Source organism: Gorilla gorilla, chromosome X (assembly GCF_029281585.2).
Source record: "Gorilla gorilla gorilla isolate KB3781 chromosome X, NHGRI_mGorGor1-v2.1_pri, whole genome shotgun sequence".
Lineage (NCBI taxonomy): Eukaryota > Metazoa > Chordata > Mammalia > Primates > Hominidae > Gorilla > Gorilla gorilla.
In genome coordinates, this window is record NC_073247.2 from 163,241,901 (window position 1) to 163,268,135 (window position 26,235).

The window sequence follows — 26,235 nt, forward strand, 5'->3', positions numbered from 1 at the left end:
TTTGTCCTCACTTATATGAACGGGAAGGATACAATTTCTGAGGCTCCCCATATCCTAGCTTCAGGAATAGCCTTTGTTAGGCCTATTAGTCTGAGGAGAGGAGGGATCCTAAAATTCCAGGTAGTCCCCCCTATGATGGGGCTTTGGGCAAAAGTTATGTCTTTCTGATTGGTGAGCCTGGGTTCCTAAAGAAGGTAACAGTCCTGGAGTTTATACTAGAAATCATTCTTATAGGAGAAACTAGAAAAGCAGCAGAGACAGGTAACAATTTTTAGAAGCGGGACTAACCTCGGAGAACAGAGGCGAGAGGAAGTTTGTCTGGCAGGCATTAGGACCCAGGGGGCAAGGGTCAGGATAGATAGGATAGATGGGCGAGTCTCGCTTGGGCAACATGCCTTTGAGAGTTCCGCTCATGGCCGCAGGGTCAACCAACTTGTTGTCGGGACCCCGGAGCTGCATGGCTTTCCTCTCTGTCGACCCTCGGCTCAGCCCAGAAGTACAGGAAAAGTGGAAGCTGGTTCTAGGCAAACCAACGCTCCCAACTCCGAAGAGTCGGGGGTTGTTAGAGCGCCCTTTCCTAGAAAGCCTGACACCCGTGTCTTTAGTCCAGTGGCCGCGCTAGTCGCTTTTAACTGGCCGACAGGTGCCCAGTATTTAGCCCCCCAAATTCTAAGGAAAAATAGGACAGAATAGCAAGCGAAAGGGGTCCGATGGTACTCACTGCTTGGCGATAGGCGATAATCTCGCCGCTCAGTGATAGGCGATGGTCTCTCCACTTGGCGATAGTCTCACTGCTTGGCGACAGGCGATGGTCCCTTCGTGGTCACCAAAATGTGTCCAGAATTGGTGGGTTCTTGGTCTCACTGACTTCAAGAATGAAGCCGCAGACCCTTGTGGTGAGTGTTACATTTCTTAAAGGTGGCGTGTCCAGAGCTTGTTCCTTCTGATGTTCAGATGTGTTCGGAGTTTCTTCCTTCTGGTGGGTTCGTGGTCTTGCTGGCTCAGGAGTGAAGCTGCAGACCTCCACGGTGAGTGTTACAGCTCTTAAGGCAGCGCGTCTGGAGTTTGTTCCTCCTGGTGGGTTCGTGGTCTCACTGGCTTCAGGAGTGAAGCTGCAGACCTTTGCGGTGAGTGTTACAGCTCATAAAGGCAGTGTGGACCCAAAGAGTGAGCAGCAGCAAGCTTTATTGCAAAGAGTGAAAGAACAAAGCTTCCACAGTGTGGAAGGGGACCTGGGCGGATTGCCACTGCTGGCTCAGGCAGCCTGCTTTTATTCCCTTATCTGGCCCCACTCACATCCTGCTGATTGGTCCATTTTACAGAGAGCCAATTGGTCCATTTTGACAGGGTGCTGATTGGTGCGTTTACAATCCCTGAGCTAGACACAAAAGTTCTCCACCTCCCCACTAGATTAGCTAGATATAGAGTGTCAATTGATGTATTTACAAACCCTGAGCTAGACACAGAGTGCTGATTGGGGTATTTACAAACCTTGAGCTAGATACAGAGTACTGATTGGTGCATTTACAATCTCTTAGCTAGACATAAAGGTTCTCCAAGTCCCCACCAGATTAACTAGATACAGAGTGCCGATTGGTGCATTCATAAACCCTGAGCTAGACACAGGGTGCTGATTGGTGTGTTCACAAACCTTGAGCTAGATACAGAGTGCTGATTGGTGTATTTACGATCCCTTAGCTAGACACAAAGATTCTCCAAGTCCCCACCAGACTCAGGAGCCCAGCTGGCTTCACCCAGTGGATCCCACAGGGGGCCGCAGGTTGAGCTGCCTGCCAGTTCCGCTGGGTGCGCCTGCACTCCTCACCCCTTGGGCGGTGGATGGGACTGGGCGCCCTGGAGCAGGAAGTGGCACTCCTCGGCAAGGCTTCTGCGCACAGGAGCCCCCGGCTGGGGGGGGGGCGGGGGGAGCGGGGCGGGAGGGGGGGCGGGGGGGGGAGGCGGGGGGGGGGCGTGGGGGGCGGGGGGGGAGGCGGCGGGAGAGGAGGCGGGAGGGCGGGGGGGGAGGAGGCGGGAGGGCGGGGGGGAGGAGGCGGGAGGGCGGGGGGGGAGGAGGCGGGAGGGCGGGGGGGGAGGAGGCGGGAGGGCGGGGGGGGAGGAGGCGGGAGGGCGGGGGGGGGAGGAGGCGGGAGGGCGGGGGGGGAGGAGGCGGGAGGGCGGGGGGGGGGGCCGGAGGCTCAGGCATGGCGGGCTGCAGGTCCCAAGCCCTGCCCCACAAGGAGGCAGCTAAGGCCTGGCGAGAAATGGAGCACAGCAGCTGCTGGCCCAGGTGCTAAGCCCTTCACTGCCCGGGGCTTGCGGGCCCGCCCTGCCGCTCCGAGTGCGGGCCCGCTGAGCCCACCTCCACCCGGAACTCGCGCTGGCCCGCAAGCGCCGCATGCAGCCCCAGTTCCCTCCGGTGCCTCTTCCTCCACACCTCCCCACAAGCTGAGGGAACCGGCTCCGGCCTTGGCCAGCCCAGAAAGGGGCTCCCACAGTGCAGCGGTGGGCTGAAGGGCTCCTCAAGCGCAGCCAGAGTGGGCGCCAAGGCCGAGGAGGTGCAGAGTGCGAGGGACGGCTGTGAGGGTTGCCAGCTCGCTGTCACCTCTCAGTTCCACAATAGAGCCATGATTGGACTCAAAAAGACCCCTCTTTTCTGGGATCCATACATTTTCTGGGCTCCATTAGGTCCTGCTTAGGTAGTGCTCAGGCGTCCAGGGAGGGTGGAGAGCCTGTATTGGGGTGGAACCTTTTGACTCGACAAGCTAAGGGCTACGTTGAAGTGGCTTATCTGCACCTCTAGTTCCAGAGGCAGTAGTTATCTCGGGCCCCAACATCGCGAGGTCTAGGGAAAAATGCTACCACTCCTCCCCCCAACTTCCGCTGCCACGCTGCCTCCATGCCTGCCTCCCCTCTCTGCCACGCCCCCACCACGCGCTTTGCACTCTGGGGCACACGCACTTCCCCGAGGAGTCAGTTAGAAGCTGCTCCTCATTTGCAGACTTTCCGGGCGCCCACCAGGCTCCCGGGCTCTCACCAGAGACCACAGGGAGGAGCTTCAAGGTACCCCAAGTCCCTGCGGCCTCCAGCAGTGAAGAGTTCCACAAGGGTGAGTGAAGTCCATTAATGAAAGCTACTCCAAAGTAAAATGCCTTGGGGTGGCGGCGGGGAGCCAGTCCCTTTGTCCCTCGGTGGCTGAGGAGCCCAAGCTACTCCATCAGAGACATTCCCTGCAGGACCCTCGTTTTCCTGGTCATCCTGGGAAGGTTGGTTGGGATGAGGCAGAAGGAGAGGGGTGGCAGCGGGTAGCTGGGGGTTGCACGAGGAAGACCCCCACATTCTGAACCTCCTCCTGCATTGGACACCATCGTCGGTGCACCATAGGAGGCACCCATTGATTTTTCTTTGGACATTTCGAGAAATTGAAGCAGAGTTGGGAAGAAAGGAAGGCTTGTGGTGTTGCGAATAGGCCGGCCTGAGCGGGCGGTTCGGGTGAGAACGCCAGGCTCTGTCCGGTAGGTCCGGGGCGTGTCTCCATTACCACAGTCGGGGACGGCGTGCTGGGGTGGGCGCGCACATCCAGAGGTTTGCCTGGCTTTTAGCAGATTGAGCAGTTTGTGCACGTGAAATCTCAGACTTCAGAATTTTCAGGGCAGTAGCGGCTTTTCAAAGGATCTGCTTGAAGTTTTTGTTGTCGTTTGGGTTTGTTTTTCGCTTTTTTGGATTTCAAATGATGAGGAGTTTATGTCAGGATGTGTATTTGGGCACACTTAGAGGGAGAGCACAGAAGTTGTGGCTACCTTAGAAAATGTGTTTTTTCAAAATGGAGTCAGATTAGCGTGAAAGCGCCAGCAGCCATGTATCTGAAGACCGATAATGGAGGCGAACGTGGGTGCGGTGGCAGGCATCTTAGTCTCAGCTACTGGTTAAGGCTGAGTTTGAGACCAGCTAGGGCGGACTTAGCGAGACCTGTTCTCTACAAAAATTAAAAAAAAAAAAAAATTAGCTGGGCGTGTGGTGCCCAACTAGTCAGGAGGCTGAGGTGGGAGGGATCGCTTGAGCCTGGGAGTTCGAGGTTGCAGTGAGTCATGAATGAACCACGGCACCCCAGCATGAGCAACAGAGCAAGACCCTGTATTTTCAATCAAAACTTCCTTCAAAAATTACAACTCATAAGACAATATTTTATCAGTTACTCATCCATCTTAAGGGAACATAACTTTCCAATGTATAAAATCAAGAATGTAAATTAATCTACCCTGGATTATGTAATATGAATGCCATACACCACACAATATGCCAGGAAAGGCAGGTGGCAAAGTCATGCTCCAAAAGAGATCCAGGAACAGAATCAGGCGTCCTGGTTTTTTTGAGGTATCCCTACTGACTGGCTGTGCTTTTCTCTAACCTTAGTTCTTTCAGTAAGTTAAGCTGTATCTAAAGTAGATTTGTTGTGCTTATTTCTCTGCCAGTTCTAGAACAGAGAGTACTGAGGGGTAAAGACACTCAGGCAGCAAAAGAAAATCCTTTCCACTAAACTAAAGAGAATGGGCAGAAAGCATTGGACTCATGACTTTGAAAGTATTCAGGCCAATGTAGCCAGTAGATGCCCTCCAATCTGTCAGTACTTACTTAGAGAGACATCTGTCTTTGAGATTAGCCTAGCACTTCCTTAGGAGAGTTGGCAGTGATGGAGAGAGGATGTGGGGGCAGGAACTGGACCTTTCTTCCATCAGCAAAGAACAGGCGTGAGGGCTGTTCCTCCTTTTCTTTTCCCAGCAAGTCAGGAGCCAGTGGGAAGTGGCTTTCTTTTTTCTTTTTCGTTTCTTTTCTTTTCTTTTTTTTTTTTTTTTTTTGAGACGGAGTCTCACTCTCAACCAGGCTGGAGTGCAGTGGTGTGATCTCGGCTCACTGCAAGCTCCACCTGCCAGGTTCACGCCATTCTCTTGCCTCAGCCGGCCAAGGAGCTGGGACTATAGGCGCCCGCTACCATGCCCGGCTAATTTTTTTGTATTTTTAGTAGAGACGGGGTTTCACCATGTTAGCCAGGATGGTCTCGATCTCCTGACCTCGTGATCCGCCCGCCTTCGCCTCCCAAAGTGCTGGGATTGCAGGCGTGAGCCACCGCGCCCAGCCAGAAGTGGCTTTCTAATGGCTGGCCTTTATGGGCAGATTTCTTTGCAAAGTAATTCACAGATACCCAGTTTCTTGGGTAATAAGAATTAGACTAGAAATCCTCCTACTCTTAACTGAAAGCTGATAGGGTTGATAAGGTAATTAGGATTGTGGGGAGAGCATTTGGTTGTTGGTAGTAAAACGAAAATTTGTGATAAAAGTGTAGTTTAACTCTCCTGGTTTTGGTTTCAACATTTCATTCAACACATATTCAGAAGTTCTGTTAGAGGCACGTTTTGAGCTAAGATACAGGGCAAAGCAACTGAGAATAAAGATGCAGCTTTTAGGGAGTCCATAGGCTAGTGGAGCAGAGAAACGTGCAAACAAATTATTATATCCCATTATTTGCTTTGAGCTATAATATGTGAATAAGAAACCCAGACACTGGACTTCAAAGAGAAGGGAGTGATCAATTTACCCTGGGTTAGGGCCTCAGCCCATCTTCCCCAAAGAGGAGGATTTAGATTGGGTTTTAAGTTATGAGATTAATAACTCTGGAAGGAGAAGGCAGAGGGAGACACACATACTAACAAAATGATGGAGGAGCAAAAATGCCTAGCATTTTCCGAAGCAGGAGGTGACCAGGTGAGGGTGGCTACCCTTGTGACCTTTGAAAGAGGAGGGATCAGTTTGAGGGGTTGCCTTTCATTTCTTGGACAGTAGGGAGCCATGGCAGGATTTTAAGAAAGTGATTCCCTATACAGGTTGATACCCTTTATCCAAAATGCTTGGGACCAAAAGTGTATCAGATTTCAGATTTTGGAATACATGTAATTTGCATTATGCTTACTGGGTGAGCATCCCTAATTTGAAAATCTGAAGTCCAAAAATGTTTCAGTGAGCATTTCCTTTGAGTGTCATATTTACACTTAAAAAGTTTCAGATTTTGTCCGGACGCAGTGGCTCATGCCTGTAATCCCAGCACTTTGGGAGGCTGAGGCAGGTGGATCACCTGAGGTCGGGAGTTTGAGACCAGCCTGACCAACATGGAAAAACCCCGTCTCTACTAAGCCCGGTGCGCGCCTGTAATCCCAGCTACTCGGGATGCTGAGGCAGAAGAATTGCTTGAACCTGGGAGGTGGAGGTTGTGGTGAGCCGAAATTGCACCACTGCATTCCAGCCTGGGCAACAAGAGTGAAACTCCGTCTCAAAATAAATAAATAAATAAATAAATAAAATAAAATAAGGTTTCAGATTTTGGAGCATTTCAGATTTTGGATTTTCGATTTTCAAGTCAGGGATACTCAGCCATACGTACCACACCTGATTTAGAGGTGGACTCATCAGGATTTGCTGGACTGGATTGTTTGGAGGCAGAGTGAAGGAGAGGGAGCTGTTAGCAGTGATACTACAAGTTTTTGTTTTATACAACTAATTCCACTCACTGAGATGAGGAGCACCGGGACCAGGAGAAATTTGGATAAGTTTAGTTTTGGACCGGAGCATAAGGTGCTGGTGAAGCATCTAGAAAGCCACTGGATATGCTTCTAGAGCCAGAGCTCAAAGGAGTAGTCACAGCTGGAAATAAAAATGCAGTGTCATCAAGGTTTCTTTTTGGCAGAGGCTTCTGGGGACTACTAGCACCTCTTTATGGCTCTGGTGTCAGGGAAATGAGTCAATGCCTACCCTGCTCTAGCCATAAAAAGCTGCTGTCTCTAGTCATGCTGATGTGACTTAGACTCTGTCTGAATGTTGATAGGCAAAGGTCTGTGTGACAAAGGCTTCCACTAGATTTTCAAGGAGGCACTCCCCGAAAGTCAGTCTCTTAAAAGACAAGATCTAAGCAATTGTCTTTTTGTTCTGTTTTGTTTTGTTTGTTTGAGACAGGATCTTTCTCTGTCACCCAGTCTGGAGTACAGTGGCATGATCTTGGCTCACTGCAACCTCTGCCTCCCGGGCTCAAGCGATCCTCTCACCTCAGCCTCCTGAGTAGCCGGGACCACAGGCGTATGTCACTATGCCTGGCTAATTTTTGTATTTTTTGTAGAGATTGTAGGGTTTTGCTATGTTGTCCAGGCTGGTCTTGAGCTCCTGAGCTCAAGTGATCTGCCCACCTCGGCCTCCCAAAGTTCTGGGATTACAGGTGTGAGCCACCACGCCCGAACAATTGTCATATTTTTTAATGGAAAATACAAACTACCTTTGACGTCCCAGTTTACACTGAAACTTTACATTTGCCCCTTGTCCTTTATCAAGGGCTTAAGATGTCGGCAAGGCTTTCTCCAAACACTATATAAATATTAAATTGACTTCCAAATGTTGTTTATGAGAACTAGAATACCGTTCTTGTTATTTGATATGTATTTATGGAGTGTGTGTGTTCTGACTTGAGTCTAGCTAATGTCCCAGTAGGGTAGGATGTTTTGGACGTTGATGAGTTTTTCTTCTGATTCTATTTCTAACAGTTAAGCACATTGTTTAGGTAACTGGTTGTTCCTTGATTATAGAGTGTTCATGACCACTAATAAATGTCCCCCATATTTAAATATACAAGTTATACCTTTGGGATGGCAGGGAGCTAAGGGCCATCAGCTCTTTTATATGCCAATACCTGAGATCAAGGCACACGATATTACTCAATCAAGCTAATATTTAGCTTTGGAAATTAAAGCATAAATTCATGAATGTGAATAGTGTTCTTCTTTCTGCATTGATATTTAACCATAATGTATGTATGCACACAATGTTCCAAGATTTCTCCTTTTTGTTTTTATTTTTTTGATGATGTATGTTTCACTTGCTGCAGTATTTGTTGATTTCATGAATACTACTGATATTTAGGGAAAGGATCCAAGAAGTGTTGAACTCCTAATGTGTCTTTCTTTAAGCTTGTCTCCTTGTTAAGGTGAACCTTAACATTCAAGGTTATGGTATCCTTATCATTTGAGACATTTCACCGAATATATGGGTGAGCAATGCACCTTAGACTTTTCAGTGAACTTCTCCATCCGTGTGGTATCTGATCCTCCTGAGAGTGGCCATATGCGGTAGGGAGGCCAGGGCTTAGCCCCATCTTACAGGTACTCAGACAGGCTAGGTGACTTGCCCAAGATCACACAGCTAGTGCAGAGCTGGGACTACATTCCAAGAATTCTGACCTCAAGAGGGGTGTTGATTTCCATTGATTTTGCAGTTCCCCCTACTTAAGTCACTGGATTAATAATTTTAAAGTGTGGATTAAGGCAAGTATATTTTGTTGGCTTGCTCTCCTCTAACTTTAGGTCTCCCAGTTGGGAGAATGAACTTGTAGGTTAATAGTTTCCTAGTAGAAAGCAATAAATATATTCCTTACTATAGACAATAAATTGTGGCAGTTTCACTTTCCTCCTTGGGCTGCATCAAGATCACTTTGAAACATTCCTGGGTATTCTTCATACAGGACTTAGGGCTGTTTACTCTTTTCCGTCTCCCATATCAGCCTCCTTTGCCAATCATCTTCAGAAATACAGGTGTAAGCTGTGCTGTAAGGCATGAACCACACAGCACTTTGAAATGAGAAAGCTTTAAAGTAACAGGCAGGAATTTGAGGGGGAAATTGAAAAGTCTTTCTGCACAAAATGATTGTACTTTAAGGTGAAATTCACAAAGTCAATCAACATGAAGAATCTGGAAACTCTCATTGAGAGTTCTTTCATTTTTTTATACATTCCACAAGAAACAAGGTAGAGCTTTCGTGTAAAGTTCTAACTTGTGATTAGAGAAGGCATTTGAAGTGTATAGAACAGAGAGTATATTGTAGCTGGCAGCCAGGGCTTTTGCAGAGCTTCACGTTAATGGGCAAGTGTCTTAACCATCAGCATTGAGAAAAGGAATGGCACAGGAGTGGGGGCTGAGGGTGGGGTGGGGAGAAGGGCTCTGGCATCAGGTAGCCAAGAGTCAGCAAAAATTAGAGATAATTTTAAGTGAGGAGGTCCATAGCCTTTCTTTCAGGAGGTGGAAGGTTTCCTTGGCCCCTTTTTCTAATTTGAGAACAATGTGGCTCATACATTGTCAACCTTTTCACTCGGTGGTATATATTTTTTGACCTTTTATGTGATATTGATACTTAATTTATATATCCATCTTAAATTAATTTTGTTGCATATAGATTTTTATGTGTGGACATAGCCCTTTTTAAAAAATTATTCAACAGCTTCTAGGAGACAACTTCTCTGCTTTTTGGGACAAAGCAGCCCTGCAGTAGGCAGAACAGTAGGGTAGGATTCAGGAGAACTGGGGGTTAGGCTGGGGATTACTTGAAGATAAGGGATTTAAAGGAAGTTAGGATTCTGTTCCTCTTCTCAAAGTTGAAATAAAGTAAAATAAATTAGGAGAAACCTAATTAGAAACCTAATTGCTAAAGGGTTTGTGTCCCTACTCAGACTTGCCCTGATTTAAAAACTGTATTTACAGAATGTTCACAGCCATGTAAAATAGACTGGAAAGAAATACTCTAATGTGGCAATGTTTCCCTCAGAGTGGTAGAATTATGCTTGTGTTGTCTCTCCTTTCTATTTTGTAAATTTGGCACTCTTTAAAAAAGAAACCTAAAATAAATTTCCTTTTAAAAAATGAAATTGTAAAAAGAAACAAGAAGCCTGGCTCGTTCCCAGCATTCTAAGGGGGAATGATTGTAGAGCTCCACAAAACTGGCCAAGGAGCTACATAGTGATGAAAGGGTTTTGATCTCTTTGGGAAGTATTGTAGGGAACAGCTTTGCTGGCACTCTCACAGCCCCTTTCCTGTGTGGAGATTGGGCTGTGGGACCTTTGTCTTGAGTGGTAAATGCCCAGCATGCCGCCAGAAGCCCTAGCTGTGGTCACTCCCTCATGGAGCACCTTTTGGGTCTGAGGCTGATAATTGTCCTGCTTCTTATGTGGTAAGCTGTCAGGACTGTGGGCTGCCAGCTGCCTTAGCTTTACTAAAAGGAGGTGGTTGATTCATTCTTTTACTGTGGATTGTCAGCTGAATAAAGCGGCCCACCACAGCCTTAGGGACAAAAGCTCTCCATTAGGATTACACTGCCAGGTTGGAGAATGGCCCTTTCAATGCTGTACAGCCTCAAACAGGGGCTGTATTAAGCTGACCACCTTTATGCAAATCTCTCTCCTTTGTCCAAAGGCCCCCTCATGACAGAGGCCAGCTAAGCCTTTATGGACAGATAGGCTTTGTGCAAGGCTGGGGGATCACCCAAGTTAGGTGTTTCCAGGAAGAAAAGTGGATTGAGGCGATTTTGTAAATGTCATTGCTAATAAATTGAACATTGGCAAACTTGCACTTAAGACATTACTTGGGAAGAACAGATTATTAAAATGGAACAGATTGAGGTGCCATAGAGTTCTGGAGTGCTGAAATTGTTGTCCTTTGGCATTATGCTAAACAACATTATGTCTTTATCTGTCTTTTCCAGTTCCTTTCTAGTTTCCTCCCTGATCCTGAGCTGCTTTGTTTTTGTCCAAAGTGGAGAGGCTGCTCCCATCTGTGCTCATCTCCTCCTTAGTTGCTTTGGCTCTTTTCTCTCTCCTTGCTGCTGTGTTTTCCCTCCACCCATCTAATACAATATTTCCAAGGTCTTATCTTCTTCTCCTCATGTCACTCCCTTGGGGCGCTCAAGTGACTTGTCTAATTTCAAATATTCTCTGTGAACATGTCTTACAGAGTCATGGATTCCCCAAGCTGAAAGAGACTTCCAAGTCATCTGTCCGACTCATGTCTATGTGGTCAAATTGACAATTCTTGTCAAATAGAGGTTGGAGTTTCTTCCATGTTTCATTGATGCCTAAGCATGCAAGAGAAACTAAAGTTGATGACTTTTCTTTCAGTACTTTTCCATGATTCAGTTTTTCTTTAAGAAAAAACACTCTCCCCTTTTGACCTTCAGCTACTTTTGCCCCCACTGCCCCAGGCCCATAACAGTAGCAACACATCTAATTCTTAATCTTTGTTCCTTCTCATATTAGTCTGCCTCCTTCATAGCATGTCTGGGAGTCATCCTCTCTTGCAACCTTTTTCTCTTCTTTCTGCAGCAGCTAACCTCAAACCCCTTCTCAGCCTGTCTGCTTGAACTCCCCTTGCATCACCTCTTTTAAAATTAGTTTGATCTTGTGAGTCAATTCTCAGAAAATTTGAGTAGTGCCCAGCTACCTCACATAGTAAATAAAAATGTTAACATCTTCAGTTAGAGAATCCAGCCTGACCTGACGACTTTGATTTTCTCATTTGATTTTTCTTAACACCTTTTAACATTCCAGCTGCTCAATTTTTAGAGAATTATTTTGACAGTTGTAAGTTATAAGAGCTATAGCTCTTCTTTGAAATAATAATATTTTAATTTTTCTTTAGGTCCTTTTGATTTACAAAAATCCCCCACAACAACAACAATAATAACAATAGCAATGAAAACACCAGACACAGTGCCTTGCCCATAGTATGTTTGGGGGCATGAATGATGAATAAATAAATAAAAGTATTTGAAATCACTGTAGATAACTTGATTTGCCCAGAAGCCAGAAATGTAGAACCCGCTGTCCTGGAAACTGTATTCTTTCTTCCTTGGTAAATTCCTATGGCATCAAGTAGAGGAAACCTTAATAAATACGGACTGGGAGTGGCCTAAAATATTCCACTATAATCTGTAATACTTTCAGATTCTTTACGGTTTAAATTTTTCTGTTCATTTATATATGAAAATCTTTCTGTTTAAAAAGTTCTTTAATGAAGTGTTCCAGTATCATTTTCTCTAGATTGTTTTACTGATTGGCTGTCAATGTTTTAAATTGAAAATGGACTGGAGACAGAGAAAAACTTACCTATCAAATTCTTAATTAAATGATTCATGAAGATGTCTTTTAAATGGTTCACTTGAAATATACCTTTATATGAACAGGAATGGCTATCTCCATATTAAGTCATCTGTATAAGTTCGTTCTCGCATTGCTACAAAGAAATGCCTGAGACTGGGTAATTTATAAAGAAAAGAGATTTAATTAACTAACAGTTCTTTAGGTTTTACAGGAAGCATGGTATTGGCTTCTGGATGGAGCTTTTACTCATGGTGGAAAGTGAAGCGGGAGCTTACACATCATGTGGCTAGAGCAAAAGGGGGTTCAGGAAGATGGGGTGGTGACGGGGGGTGGGGGAAGGGCATGCTGGGGGTAGAGGTTGGGGGTGGGGGGTAAGGCAGGGGAAGTTTTGGGGTGGGGGTGGGGGCTGGGGGTGGGATTGGGGGAAGGTGTCACATACTTTTAAATGACCAAACTCCCGAGAACTCACTCACTATGGAGAAGACAGCACCAAGCCATGAAGGATCCACCCCCATGACCCAGTCACCTCCTACCAGGCCCCACCCCCAACCTCGGGGATTACAATTCATCATGAGATTTGGACAAGGACAAATATTCAAACTATATCATCATCTGTCCTGCATGTTTTCCTACATAGTTTCTATGTCTTAGGTCGTTCTGTTCCTGCATCTCATGATCTCTGGAGAAGTAACAAGTTCTTGATTTTTCACAATTTTCAACTAGCTGAATGTTATTCTTCATAGTTTTACAGGCTATGTTTAGATAGCCTTGTGTTGCTGAGAGAAACTTACCCTATTCGCTGCAGTGATCGGGGAGAGACTGACAATACAGGACTTTGATACAGTACCAAGTAAGGCAGGTGCCATAAGGGTAAAGGCAATGTGCTGTGGAGATGGGGGACAGAAGATCAGAAAAGGCTTATTGGAGAAGATGCTTTGGGGGAAGTGCTTTGAAAGATTTATATTACTTCATTAAGTAAAGATATAGGGAAGGACATTTTAGGCAAGGAGATGATCATGAGCAAAGGCTGGGCAGTATGAATGAAGAGTGAGTGTCTGGATAATACTGGGTAGTTCCTGGAATTCAGGAATGGTGTGATTGGAAAGGTGAATTGGGTTGTATTATAGAGAGCCTTGGGTGACAGGCTGAGACAGTTTTATTGTGGTGATGCTTAAAATCTCCAGACAAGAACACATGTGATTGTAATAGGAGAGCACATTCAATAAATATTTGCGGAGAAATCATATACTGAACTTCTTGTATTTCCCCTTTACTAACATGTTGTCTGTAATGAGGCAAGGTAGAAATGAATTTAATAAACCAAACCAAACTCAAACCTGTCTAACTAAGTGGGTTCCAAAGTCCACATGACTACTTTTGCTTGCTTCACAATGGCTTCAAGTGACAAACCTTGTGAGGGGATCTTCCTTGAGGTCACAATTGTGCCAAACAGGTAGTCCCAAGTGCCAGTCACTAGTGAAGTTAAGCACTGGGCATAAGTGCCAACTGTGGGCACCTAGCCAGGTTCTTGCCAGATGCTCCTTGGCTGATGTGAATGAAAGTCATCTGTTGAGGAGTGGCTCCAGTTCATGTCACTGGATGATTCTTGAGCTTCTGCCCTGTGCTAGGTGCTGCAGACAGGGAGAAATCAGACCACATTCTGGCCTTGTGCTCATACTCCACTGGGGGAGACAGACAAGGGGTCGAATAGTGATCATACCTCTTAGAAAGTGACAAGTGCCCTGAGACAGTAGCAGACAATGAATTCTAGAGGGTTCAGGGAGAAGGAAGCTGAGGAAAACATTTGTGAGAGTGCATTCTACCTGAATCTGGAAAAACTTGAAAAAAATGATGTACTTTGGGGTTCAAGTCCATACATCCAGGTTACACTTAACCTTTACACCCAGTAGGTGCTGTGGGGATAGATATATTTTGCCAAACATCAGAAACAGATTGCTCTTTTGGGACTACACTATTTGGCTTTGGCATTGGTATGCTCCAGAGGCAAAAATGGTGTGTCCCTCAGAAAAGGCAAGAATACTATTTGCCTAAAGTGAAGCAAGTCCATAGAATCTGTTAAAAGAAGTTTTTGAACATCAACACTTACATTTTCTTCTTATTTTATTAAAAAATAGAGACGAGGTCTCGTTATGTTGCCTAGGCTGGTCTTGAACTCCTGGGCTCAAGGAATCCTCCTGTCTCAGGCTTCCCAAAGTGTTGGGATTACAGGTGTGAGCCACTGCTCCCAGCCATCACGCACTTTTGTATCTATAAACCAAGGTAAAGATTACAAGTAAGAGTTTTTGCATTGCAGAAAAAGGAGAATTCCCTTAGAGGCAGATCTAAACACCATCTCTAGGGCTTGTATCAAAGACCACTGGACAAAATAGCATCAGAAAGCTCAGTCCCTTTAGTCAAGTAAACCATCATGGTGATTGCAGGGGGCTGGAATTAGGAGGAGACTAAAGACATTTGACTTCGTGCAAAAGCTAAAAGCAGTTTAAGAACATTTTTTTTTTTTTGGCGGGGGTGGGGGGAGGTGATGAACATTCCCAGTTTCTCCAATCAGTAGCATTTCTGTGAGAATTGTAACACTATGGTCATTTCTAATCTGGAAAGTCTTGGTGGTTGAAAAGTTTCTCTTGCCTTTATTTTCAGTTATGTGATTATTGAATTCCCTGGTGTTGCTAGATGGGCTATTTTTTATTTAAAAACATCTCTTTTTTCTAAGATGATCTGGATAGACTATCCAGTGCCCATACATAACACTCATCAGTTTTTCAGTCTCTCATTCTCAGGTAAGAAAACGATTTTTGTCTTTCAGACTTTACTTTTGTACTTACCTTTTTATATTTTACTATGTACTTGTAATGGAAGTAAGATTCCTCTGTATTTTGAAACGGATCATCAAGTTGTAAGTGGGGAAAATCTAAGTAATGAGCTGGAATTTTTTTTTCTTTTTTGAGACGAGGTCTCTCTCTCTCTGTCACCCAGACTGGAGTGCAGTGGCGTAATCATGGCTCACTACAGCCTCGACTTCCAGGGCTTAAGCAATTATTCCACCTCAGCCTCCTCAGTAGCCAGTGAGTAGCTGGGACTACAGGCATGTAGTGCCATGCCCAGCTAATTTATTTTTTATTTTTAAAATTATTTTTATTTATTTTTATTTATTCTTTTGAGACAGAGTCTCACCCTGTCACCCAAGCTGGAGTGCAGTGGCACAATCTTGGCTCACTGCAACCTCCACCTCCCAGGTTCAAGTGATTCTCCTGCCTCAGCCTCCCAAGTAGCTGGGATTACAGGCACCTGCCACCATACCTAATTTTTTTTTTTTTTGTATTTTTAGAAGGGATAGGGTTTCACCATGTTGGCCAGGCTGGTTTCGAACTCCTGACCTCAAGTGATCTGCCCCCCTTGGCTTCTCAAAGTGCTAGGATTACAGATGTGAGCCACGGCGCTCAGTCCTAATTTTTTAATTTTTTTGTAGAGACGGTGTCTCCCTGTATTCTCCAGGCTGGTCTTGAACTCCTGGGCTCAAGCGATCCTCCTGCCTCAGCCTCCAAAAGTGTTGGGATTGTAGGCGTGAGCCACCATGCCTAGCAATAAGCTGCATTTTAAAATAATAACACCTGAGTTAGTAATTCATACAATGCTCAGTCAGGCTTAAAGCATAGGCCAAGATGTAACATCATTCAAATAGTCAAAATCAACTCTTATCCTAGTGAATTGATTACATGTGAAATTGTGTAGCATCAATAATAAAAATATCTGTTTATGGATGTTCTTGATTTTCACCAATGACAACTACAGATTTAAAGTGCAAATCATATTTTATCTTGCGATTCTACTTGATCACTTTAAATGTAGCACTCTTCTAATTTCCCTCAGAGAATTATAAAATCAAGTGAAGGAAAGATGTCTTAGTTTTGATAAATTGGTGATTGTAGATCAATAAGAAGTGTGTGTGTGTGCACACGTGTGTATGTGTACTCAGTTGTAGAACAGTTGCAAACAGAAATGAACTTTAATGTTAATTTTCGCCAACTACTGTAATTTTATGTTTATATAGATATTATATGATTGTATTCTCTCAAAACATAGCATATATTTATTGCCATAAATGTAATTTGTTTTTTCACATGATTTGCCATAAATGTAATTTGATACTTCTGTAATTAAAAAGTAAATAGATATAGAAAATAGATTTATAAATCTTAAGATATAACAATTAGAGCTCATTCTCACCCAACTCTTTCAAATGGGACGTTTTTCCAGCTATGCAGCTCGTCAATTCTGTAAATATATTTTTTGAAATTACATGAGACAGCCCAGTGCAGTGGTTGTGCACCTGTAGTCTTAGTTATACGGGAGGCTTAGGTGGGAGGATTGCTTGAACCGAGGAATTATTAATAGAAGCCAGCCTGGGCAATATAGTGAGGCCTCGTCTTGAAAGAGAGAGAGAGTGAGAGAATGAGATTTACATTTCTGTTATGCTAAGTTGCTCATTTAATAAAAAATTCTCAATAGAAACACAAATTATCCTTGCACAGCCTTGAAATTCCATTTTGGGACCATTTCCTTAGTATGGGAATTCTACTGTGGTGGTACATACAGTGAACAGATTTTACCTTGTTTCTGTCTTCAAAGTTATTTCAATGGCAGGGATTAATAGCATATTAATTTATGGCTCATACTGTTTGCCTGAAGGAGACTTATCTTACACAGATAATTCTGACAGAGACATATACCATAATGCACAGTCATTGCAATTGTTTTGTAAAAGAAAGGTTAGGTGAGAGTCTTTATTTATTTATTTATGAGATGAAGTCTTGCTCTGTTGCCCAGGCTGGAGTGCAGTGGTGCGATCTCGACTCACCAAAACCTCCACCTCCCGGGTTCAAGTGATTCTCCTGCCTCAGCCTCCCGAGTAGCTGGGACTACAGGCATCCGCCACCACGCCCAGCTAATTTTTTTTTGTATTTTTAGTAGAGACGGGGTTTCACCATGTTAGCCAGGATGGTCTCGATCTCCTGACCTCGTGATCTGCCCGCCTCAGCCTCCCAAAGTGCTGTGGCGTGAGCCCGGCCCTGAGAGTCCTTTATTCTTCAAGTTGTTTCCCAGGTATTTGGGCAGGCTATGCTGGGGACCTTTATGGGAGCACTTTGAACTGCAACCAGTAAACCAGTTAAAAAGGATCTCTGCTATTACCACATTCATCTTTCCCTGGACCATTCGTAAACCTTGGAGGGGATCCTAAGACTAGTATTTTTGTCACAGAGACCATTCAATATTTGTTAGGCTTTCAAAGTTTCCATTTTGTCATGTATAAGCCAAAATGCATGCATAGGTGTTTGAGGATAGAAAGTAAAACAAGACAAAGACACACTGAAGTCATTTTGGAGATTCTCTGTGCTCCTAGATCTATTAAAAGTGCTGAGAAGTCTTGTGTCAAGAAATCTGCTTCAGTGTATTTAACCAGCATTTTTCAAATGTTCTCCGCTAAGGAACACTTAATACCTATTTTCATTTTTGCTTAATCCTGTTAACATCTTCTGGTATTCGTGTTCTGCAGGACCAGTGACCTTTAGGAAAGTTGTTGTTACCTGTATGATACCATTTTATATATATGATCAATGGTATTTGGCTCAGCTATATTGAATTCCCCAGGAATAATATCGACCAGCTATTTCTGGGCAAGAAGACCATCAGCTAATTGCAGTGTCAAACTTCTTATGACAACTGGTCATGAATGCTTTTGTGCCAAATTCTCTGATGTGTTGACTAAGGCTCTGGCAGGTTTGAAGGCATCAGAAACTCCTGAGGTATCTCCAGTAGATTCAAAAACTGGCCTTGCAGGCTTAAGAACTTTCTCTGCTGCAGAGACAACAGAAACAAGCCTAACTCCCCAAATCCAGAATGAATCTGTTGACTCAGTCCCCTCTGATCTTAGATGCTGTTGCATGGGGATGACATTTGCCAGAGATTTCTCCTCTCTCCCTCTCCTCTGAGTGGCTTTGAGATGGTGGGTTTTGATAACTGAGTTCACCTCGTTGGAGAGAAAGTGTGGACACCAGCATCACAACTGTGGTGAACAAAAAGGCTCCTACCCTTCCAAGGAAGCTGGGAAGGTGGATTGCTTCACTGAAGAGTTAAAGAAAAGAGTTTTAGAATATATTATTTGATTTTTTTTCTTTTTTCAGGATCATCTGTTGGGCACTTAAGTTACAGACAAAATCCCATTCCATGTTTCTGAGAACCCATCCTTTAAAATACTGCAGAAAAATGGGTTTGCCTGTAGTTTGACAAATTAACTTTTCTTTAAGGAAACAGTAAAATGTGATTTTCCCATTCAGCAAAACTTTGAAATTCTTTGCATCAAATTTCAGTGAGTTTTATTTTTAGTGTATATGATTGGAATTCTGTTTAATACATAATTTTGAAAAGTCAGCATCTGTTTATATTGTATATAAGGTAGATCCAGTGTGGACAATGTCATATAAAATGTTAATCTTACAAGCCGGTAAAGGCTTCAAGTTTAACTTAAGCCTGTTACTAACTTTGCAAAATTTTTTAATAAGGTGAGTGACTAGCAAAACCCTAGTTTCTATAGATTTTAATAAACTCAAGTGAGGAAATATATATAAAATGAAGTTTTACCCTTACATGAGTAATAATAGAAGTTTTAAACTGTTATGCAGATCTGTAGAATCCAAGTCAAAGGGTAAGTTGTTATTCAGCTTTTGTAAGGAGCAAAGGAATAACTGTAGGAAGCTTAAAAGCTGTAGACATTTTAGGGAAAGAGGCATAGTGAAATGGACATGAGAGTAATGTAATCTTGACTCAATTTTAACTTTTTAAGCAATCATTTGCAAACCCCAATGCTTTAACTAATATTAAAACATGATTATTTCATTCATTTGTTTATTCATTGAATAAAAATTATTGGGAGAAAGTGAAGATGGGAGGTGTGGAGGAGATGTGCAGGAAAGAAAGAGCCTCTATTCTGGGTTGTTGGAGGCTGTCATTTAGTACTTCACATTATTTTTCTTGTTAGACAAGATTACACATGTTGGATTGCCTCAGTGGATTGAAATGGAAATTCTATTGAAATATAATGGGTGAAAATAGTTTTTCTTCTATAATGGTTTGCTCTCTTTATCTCAGTAGCAGTGCAGTCTGTTTTCTCTGTGAGTCTAAGAATGACAGCCTGAGCTTTTCATTAGCCAGGGAACCCTGAGCTTCACTCTAGCAGAGTTCAGGGCATTTAAGAAAAAGTATGATTACTTTAACCCAGGCACTTCCCTGCTGTCCATAACACCAGATGCTGACCCTCTGTGCTTCTGTTTCTGTATTCCATCTGTGCTCTTCATTTTTATTTCTCCCTCTTAGCTTCCAGAACACTTTACGTATAACTTTTTAATGGAATTTATAAATTTTGACCTTGTATTCTAGTTATCTATTTACAAGTCTAATCTCCAAAGAGCAGAACAAATTGGCTTCATCTCTTTATTCTCCAGAGTCAGCCACAGAGTCCACACTTAGAAAATGTCTATAAAATGAATTAATGTTAAATGAATAAGTGGAATTTTATTTACAGAGGACTCTTCCGGAAAGATGTGTTACATGATGTGTGTTATCTTTAGTTCCACAAACGAGTCTCTACTTTTTATATAAAAGCTATCTGGTAAAGAGAACCAGGATATTAGAATATGGGATTTTCTCCTGTTGACCTTTTCCTTCGAACATGTTCCCTTTACATCTTTTCTTTTTTTTTTTTTTTTTTGGTGGAAGTAGTCTATATATTATTTTGGATAGTGATTACAGTTGTCAGAATTCATGAGACTGAAAATATGTGTATTGTATATTGTTATATCTCAATTAAAATATTTTAGAAAATGTAATACAATATAAACATACAATACAATAAATACAATAATATAATACAATACAGTAAACATAATGATATATGTCTCTCTTGATATGGAAAGATGTTCATGGTATAATGTTAAGTAAATTAACTTGGTTAAAAACTCTGGCTACCATAACCCTTTGTGCATATATATCAAGGTAGTGAGTTTTTAAATTTTATTCTTTAATGTCTTTCACATTTTTCAACTTATTTTGAATGAGTATTTTACCAATAAAGTATTGTTTACTATACAGTGAAAGATTTAAAGTACATCCCCTGCTTATTAAAACTTTGCAGAAATTATTGAACCATATGAGAAATTTATTTTTATTTCTATTAAATTACGAGGCTGCCAGATCACTTGAGGTCAGGAGTTCAAGACTAACCTAGCCAACATGGCGAAACCCCATCTCCACAAAAAATACAAAAATTAGCTGGGTGTGGTGGCACATGTCTGTAATCCCAGCTACTCGGGAGGCTGAGGCACAAGAACTGCTTGAACCTGGGAGGCGGAGGTGGCAGCGAGCCAAGACTGCACCACTGCACTCCAGCCTAGGCAACAGAGTAAAGCTCTGTCTCAAAAAAAAAAAAAAAAGTAACAGAACTGTAGCTTAAAAATAGTCATGAAAATTTATTTAAAAATGTCTTGGGGCCAAGTGCAGTGGCTCACACCTATAATCCCTGTGCTTTGGGAGACCAATGCAGGAGGATCACCTCAGGCCAGGGGTTTGAGGACCAGCCTGGGAAATATGGTAAAACCTATCTCTACAAAATTATAAAAATTAGCTAGGCATGGTGGCATGCACCTGTAGGTCCTAGCTACTCAGGAGTCTGAGGTAGAGTATCACTTGAGCCCGGAGTTTGAGGTTGCAGTGAGCTATGATAGCACCACTGCACTCCAGCCTGAGTGACAAAGACCCTGTCTCTAAAATTAATTAATTAATTTAATTTAATAGAAATACATCTTTTCTTATAGATGAACTATCAGTTACATGTTTTGAGTTTCTCATTCTTCATTTTTGGTAAATTCTCTGGTTGATTTCTTTTGGAGAGGAACCCATATTAGAACCTGGGGACAAAATGATGAAAAAGGAGAGAGGAAAAGAGCAGGATACAGGAATAAAGTGTCCACTAATGAACCCTAGAAAGAGAGGCCATGAACAGCCAGCTCTGTCAACTCAATTTTGCATAGCTCTCAGTTCAATGAGTAGCTGAAATAGATAGGATAGAGTTACAGTGTGTGAAGAGTAGACAGGAAAATTTCTCTAGGAGGTGTTCAGGGGCAGTATTCCCAATAATATGTCTTTGAATCTTTTTTTTTTCTTTTTCCTTTTTTTTTTTTTTGAGAAGGAGTCTTGCTCTGTTGCCCACGCTGGAGTGCAGTGGCACGATCTCAGCTCACTGCAACCTCCGCCTCCCGGGTTCAAGTGATTCACCTGCCTCAGCCTCCCGAATAGCTGGGATTACAGGTGTGTGTCACCACGCCTGGCTAATTTTTTGTATTTTTAGTAGAGACGGGGTTTCACCATGTTAGCCGGGGTGGTCTCTCTCCTGACCTCGTGATCCACCACCTTGGCCTTCCAAAGTGCTGGGATTACAGGCTTGAGCCATCGCAACTGGCCCCCCCTTTTTTTTGAGACAAAGTCTCACTCTGTCACCTAGGCTGGAGTACGGTGAGTGGCACAATCATGGCTCCCTGCAGCCTTGACCTCCTGGGCTCAAGTGATCCTCCTGCCTCAGCCTCCTGAGTAGCTGGGACTACAGACCTGTACCACCATGCCTGGCCTGTCTTTGGATCTTGAGTGTATCTAAGAGTATCAGCCTTGGTTCAGTGTCATGGTCCACTCAGATATGACAGCAACAAACACCCAAAGGGGCTTTAGGAAAGCTCTAGGTGGGAGAGAGATGTAGCAGGGGCCTAGAACTCAAATACTGGAGGGGGAAGTGATGAGGCAAGGATGGAATGCACTTCAAGATTCTTACCTCCTCCAAAGCCTAAAATGCTGCTGCACTTCAGCTTTGATACTGTCTAGAGGTTTGAAGTGCACTGGACTGTCACTCCTTGCTATAGACCAGGAATTCTCAAATATTCAAATCCCGTGTCTTAGCAATCACTGTCAAGGGACTGAGCTCTTAACATGATGGAAACCAAACTCTCTCTCCTATTTTTTTTTTCAACGAACAACACTGATGTGTTTACAGACACTTTGTCAGCATAGTTATGATTTTTTGTGAGTTTCAAGAGCAAGATCAGTTGCTGAAAAGTTATTGGACATAAATGTAATTGCTACAGAACATCAAAGTAATTTGTTGATAGGCAAGGGAACCAGAATTGGGAGAAATGTGGGATGTTCGTGCTTAGTGCTAGTGAGCTGAAGGTCACAGATGGAAATTGGGGGTGGGTGTAAGGAGGGTGGTTAGGAAACAACATGTGACACTTGCAGATGGGCAAGAGTGTTGAAAAAGGGCCAATGCTAAGTAATGAAAAGGCAGTACCCTACAGCAAGTGAGTGCTCAGGCACTGCCATGGACTCTCAGGATGGCCTTGGGAAAGTTAGCAAAAATATTTGGAACCCATTTTCCTCATGTGTAAAATGGGGAACATAATGCCTGGGATGTGTAGTAAGTGTTTAATAAATATCACTTAATGTTATTACTATCTTTAATTATTCTAAAATCTTATACTTTTCTACTGCTATAAATCTAAATTCACTAACTATGGTTGCATATGAGCCCCATTCCAAGGGAGGTTTATTGCTTAAATATAAAAGTAATATAAGGAGGATGGTTTCATCTCCAAGGAACTCTTATAACAAGGGACCTGAAGACAGATTCCCTGTCAAGTCCCAGCGTAGTTTTTTTGTGTGTGTGCTTTGGAAGAAGAATGATAGTAACATACTCTTCATAATTAATTAAAAAACTGGCAATATTTTTCAGTTCTACCTGTCTTTTAGGTTTCACAGACTGTTTTAATCTTGATGAAATCCTTTCTAATTGTGGAGTTATAATGATTGACTTCAATGCCTCTCCTTATTGACTGTGAACTTTGTGAGGACAGAGACTGTGGCATCTTCATCTCTGGATTCTCACACTTGGTATTGCTAAGGCTGGCTCGGAGTATGCACTTTGTGAATGTATTGGGAATAAATGCAGTACTTCAGCTTTTTGACTTAGGGTGCTTTCATGTGTCCCAGTCCTAGAAGAATTCAGGCTAAGTCTAAGGGAAATCAAAAGAAGATCTAAAAGAGATAAAAATTGACTGATAGTTCTATCAGTTCTCAGCTAGATTTTTATAAGATGTCAATTTGGAGAAGAGTATGAATTTAATGGATTAATAGAACATCAAGGTTGGTATATAGGCACATTCCTAGTGAGCAGAAGGTCACAAATGGATGGAAATTGTGACATAGCTAGAAATGTAAGGACCATTAACAATAACTTTGGAATTCCCCTCTGAATCCCACAGTAGACCAACTCTCATTGGGAAGTGAAGGCTAGCCTTTGAAATAGAGATTGAAGAAATCAATCAGGGAAAGATAGCACCAGACAATACATCCAGAAGAAAAGCAGAAGCTTTTCTTTTCTTCATATCAGGGGTTTATTGCTTCCTATACAGATTGATTTCTGTGTTTAATATTAGGACATGCTTTGGGAATAATGAAAAACATTAAGGTCTACAGGCTGACTGAATTCCACTTAAAATCTTACAATTCGTGTTTGTCACCTGGATATCTATAGGTCTTATTCACTAGGTTTTATTGTCCAGCTACTGGAACTAGCCGTGATAATGTGTGCATTTGAGTAGCAGACTTCAGATTAATTTTCCTTTTTCAGGAAGTAAAGTCCTGCAAGGATGTCTTGTTCTTTTACTGGAAATCAAAGGGATGATGAACTTTCCTTTGCCTATTGGGGGTGGAGGTAGCCCTGGACAGTTATAGATAGTGTGAGACAGCACTTTAACCACTAGATGCAAGAAACTTGGAATTGATTTGTCTTGTAAATGCTTCCACAGGCCATTACCCATTCTCTAACCCTTTGAAACATCCTTAGACATGATGGGGTTGGTAAACCTCACACAGAATTCACTATGGAAATTAAATATGCTGGATTTCTCTGGAATTATTTATTCTGTAAAATCCTAGGACTCCTAGGGACCACATCTCTTTGATTTTGGTATTCTAAATTCTCATTTCCTCTATTTTGTCTTCTCATTGTATAGGACCATATTCTGTCACCGCACTTTGCAAAGAGAAGGGTGAGCTGTTAAGGAAACATAGTTTGTACCAAGTTTTCTATATCATCTTTTGTACTTACATACATTTAATTTGATTGAACAAATACCCAATGCTTTGTGTCTGTGGTGCACAGTTCTAGATGTTTTAGGATATAGAAAATGGAATAAGCCTTCCCTGTCCTGAGGAAGCTTACATTCTAGTGGAAGAATAAGAAAAATGCACATAAAGGGCAAGGTTTAGTAGGGGTAATCCAGGAAGACTTCTTGGAAACAGTGGCATAGGTATATAAGGAAATCCAGTGTACTTTTTAACTCTTATACCAGACTCTCTGGATTCAAATCTTTGATCTACTACTTACTAGCTGGTTGATCTTGGGCTACCTTTCTGTGACTCAGTTTTTTCATCTATAAAGTGAAGATAACATCAGATCATACCTCAAAAAGATCTGAGAATCAAATAAATTACTTGCTGCAGAGGGCTTCAAGCAGGGCCTTTCCAGTAGTCTGGGATAATGGGGGACCCAGGGGAGGGCTTTAAGTGGAAGGACAGATCAAGTCAGTGTATAAGATCATATTGGCCGCTGGTTGAGGATGGACTAGAGGGGGCAAAAATGGAGACCATGGAGGAAGAGGTGGTTGCAGGAATTGAGGTGAAAGGGCCTGAGCTTGAGGTCTGGCATTGAGGGTTGGTAGGAGCAGGCAAGTGTGAGCGATAGTACAGAGATGGGATCCAAGGACAGACAGGCTATGGATGCTGGTCAGATGGGCCCAAACCAGGGCAGAGAAGGAAGAGATGTTATGAAAATTGACTTGGCAACCATCATTTGCAAGAATAGATTGATGATATTCATGCTTGAGTATTTTGTCATATAACTGGGATTTTCTCTGCTAATATCCAGGTAAATATGAATACCTGGCTTTCTACTCCTTTCAGAGGATTGTTATACAATAAATGTAGAAATTTAATTCTACCGAATTTTTGTTGTTTCAATCAAGGAAGGAGAATGTTGCATTCTGTTGATAAATAAGGGAGGGAAATTAACAAACATTTAATTACCTGCCTGATACTGATCAGCAGAATTCTTACATGGCTTAGGGATTCTGGAGGAAAGGGTTGTGGGAAGGGCACTCCGTTTGACCATGGAAGAGGAAGCAGATTGCTTTGGGGCTTCATGTACAACCCAGGAAAATGCTGGGGGACAGGATGTAGAAGACTGCATCTGAGAGGGTAGCTAGAGAGCTTTCCTGGGCAAGAGTGAATGTGAAGGCTGTTACAAAAGCTTAGGTGGTGTTGTCCAGAGAATGTAGTGGTTATAAACTGAATTCTAAAGTTTCCCACTTATTCATATACTCACTTTCACATCAGTTGGGCCTCCAAAATAGTTTAGAGAGCTTTTAGAGTAATCACTTCAGAGTTTAGTAAGAGAGAAAGAAAGTGGGTAGTGTAGCAAGAGAGAGAAAGATCACCTTCCTTGAGAGTTGAAAAGCACTACAGAGGAGATGGTGAAGCAAATGTTTACAGACTGATTTTCCAGTGCTGTCAGGTACTAGCTATGTAACTTCAGACAAGCTACTTAAACTCTGAGTCTCAGTACCCTCATGTGGGAAATGGGAGTAATAGCACCTATCGAACAGGGCTGTTGTAAGGATTAAATGGTGACTGGTGAAATACACAGGACCTAGTATGTATGTAGTAATCTCAGTAAATGTTGGTTATTTTGGCTCTACCTCTGCTGCCACTGCCCTACTTCAAGGCCCCAACCTCTCCCAGCTGAACTCCCTGGGTCTTCTAACTTAAGTGCTTCTCAAAGGTTAGTGTGCATAGACATGGCTTAGAGAACTTGATGCCGTGATGATTCTGATTGTAAATGTCTGGGGCATCCCTAGAACTTGCCATCTTCTGTGAAGCTTCTAGTTCGGTATTGATTACTCTCTTGCCCCTTGCCCTGAATCAGTGGATTTATACAGGTGCCAGTCTTCCCCACAAGCCTGTGTACTGCCAGGGTGTGGCAGGGACAGGGGTTGAATTGCTGAGATTTCAGAACTGGCAGGAGCACAGAAGGGTTTTATGGACTTAATTGTAATAAGACTGGGATTAATCATTTAATGGATTGCTGATCTGTTTTAGAGCCTGCAGA

General features: G+C 42.9%; 1 protein-coding gene across 15 annotated transcripts in view; it reads left to right on the top strand.

Moving 5' to 3' along the window:
- Positions 1-2,171: 2,171 nt before the first annotated feature.
- Positions 2,172-26,235, top strand: part of PASD1 (PAS domain containing repressor 1) — a 115,441-nt gene continuing 91,377 nt past the window's right edge. For 11 of the 15 annotated variants that reach the window (XM_055376083.2, XM_004065019.5, XM_055376090.2 and 8 more), the window contains exon 1: positions 2,744-3,106. The gene's annotated coding sequence lies outside the window, so the exon portion shown is untranslated. Of the gene's footprint in view, positions 3,107-26,235 lie in introns of all 15 variants that reach the window. The other 4 variants (XM_055376084.2, XM_055376086.2, XM_055376085.2 and 1 more) reach the window with 3 other exon arrangements.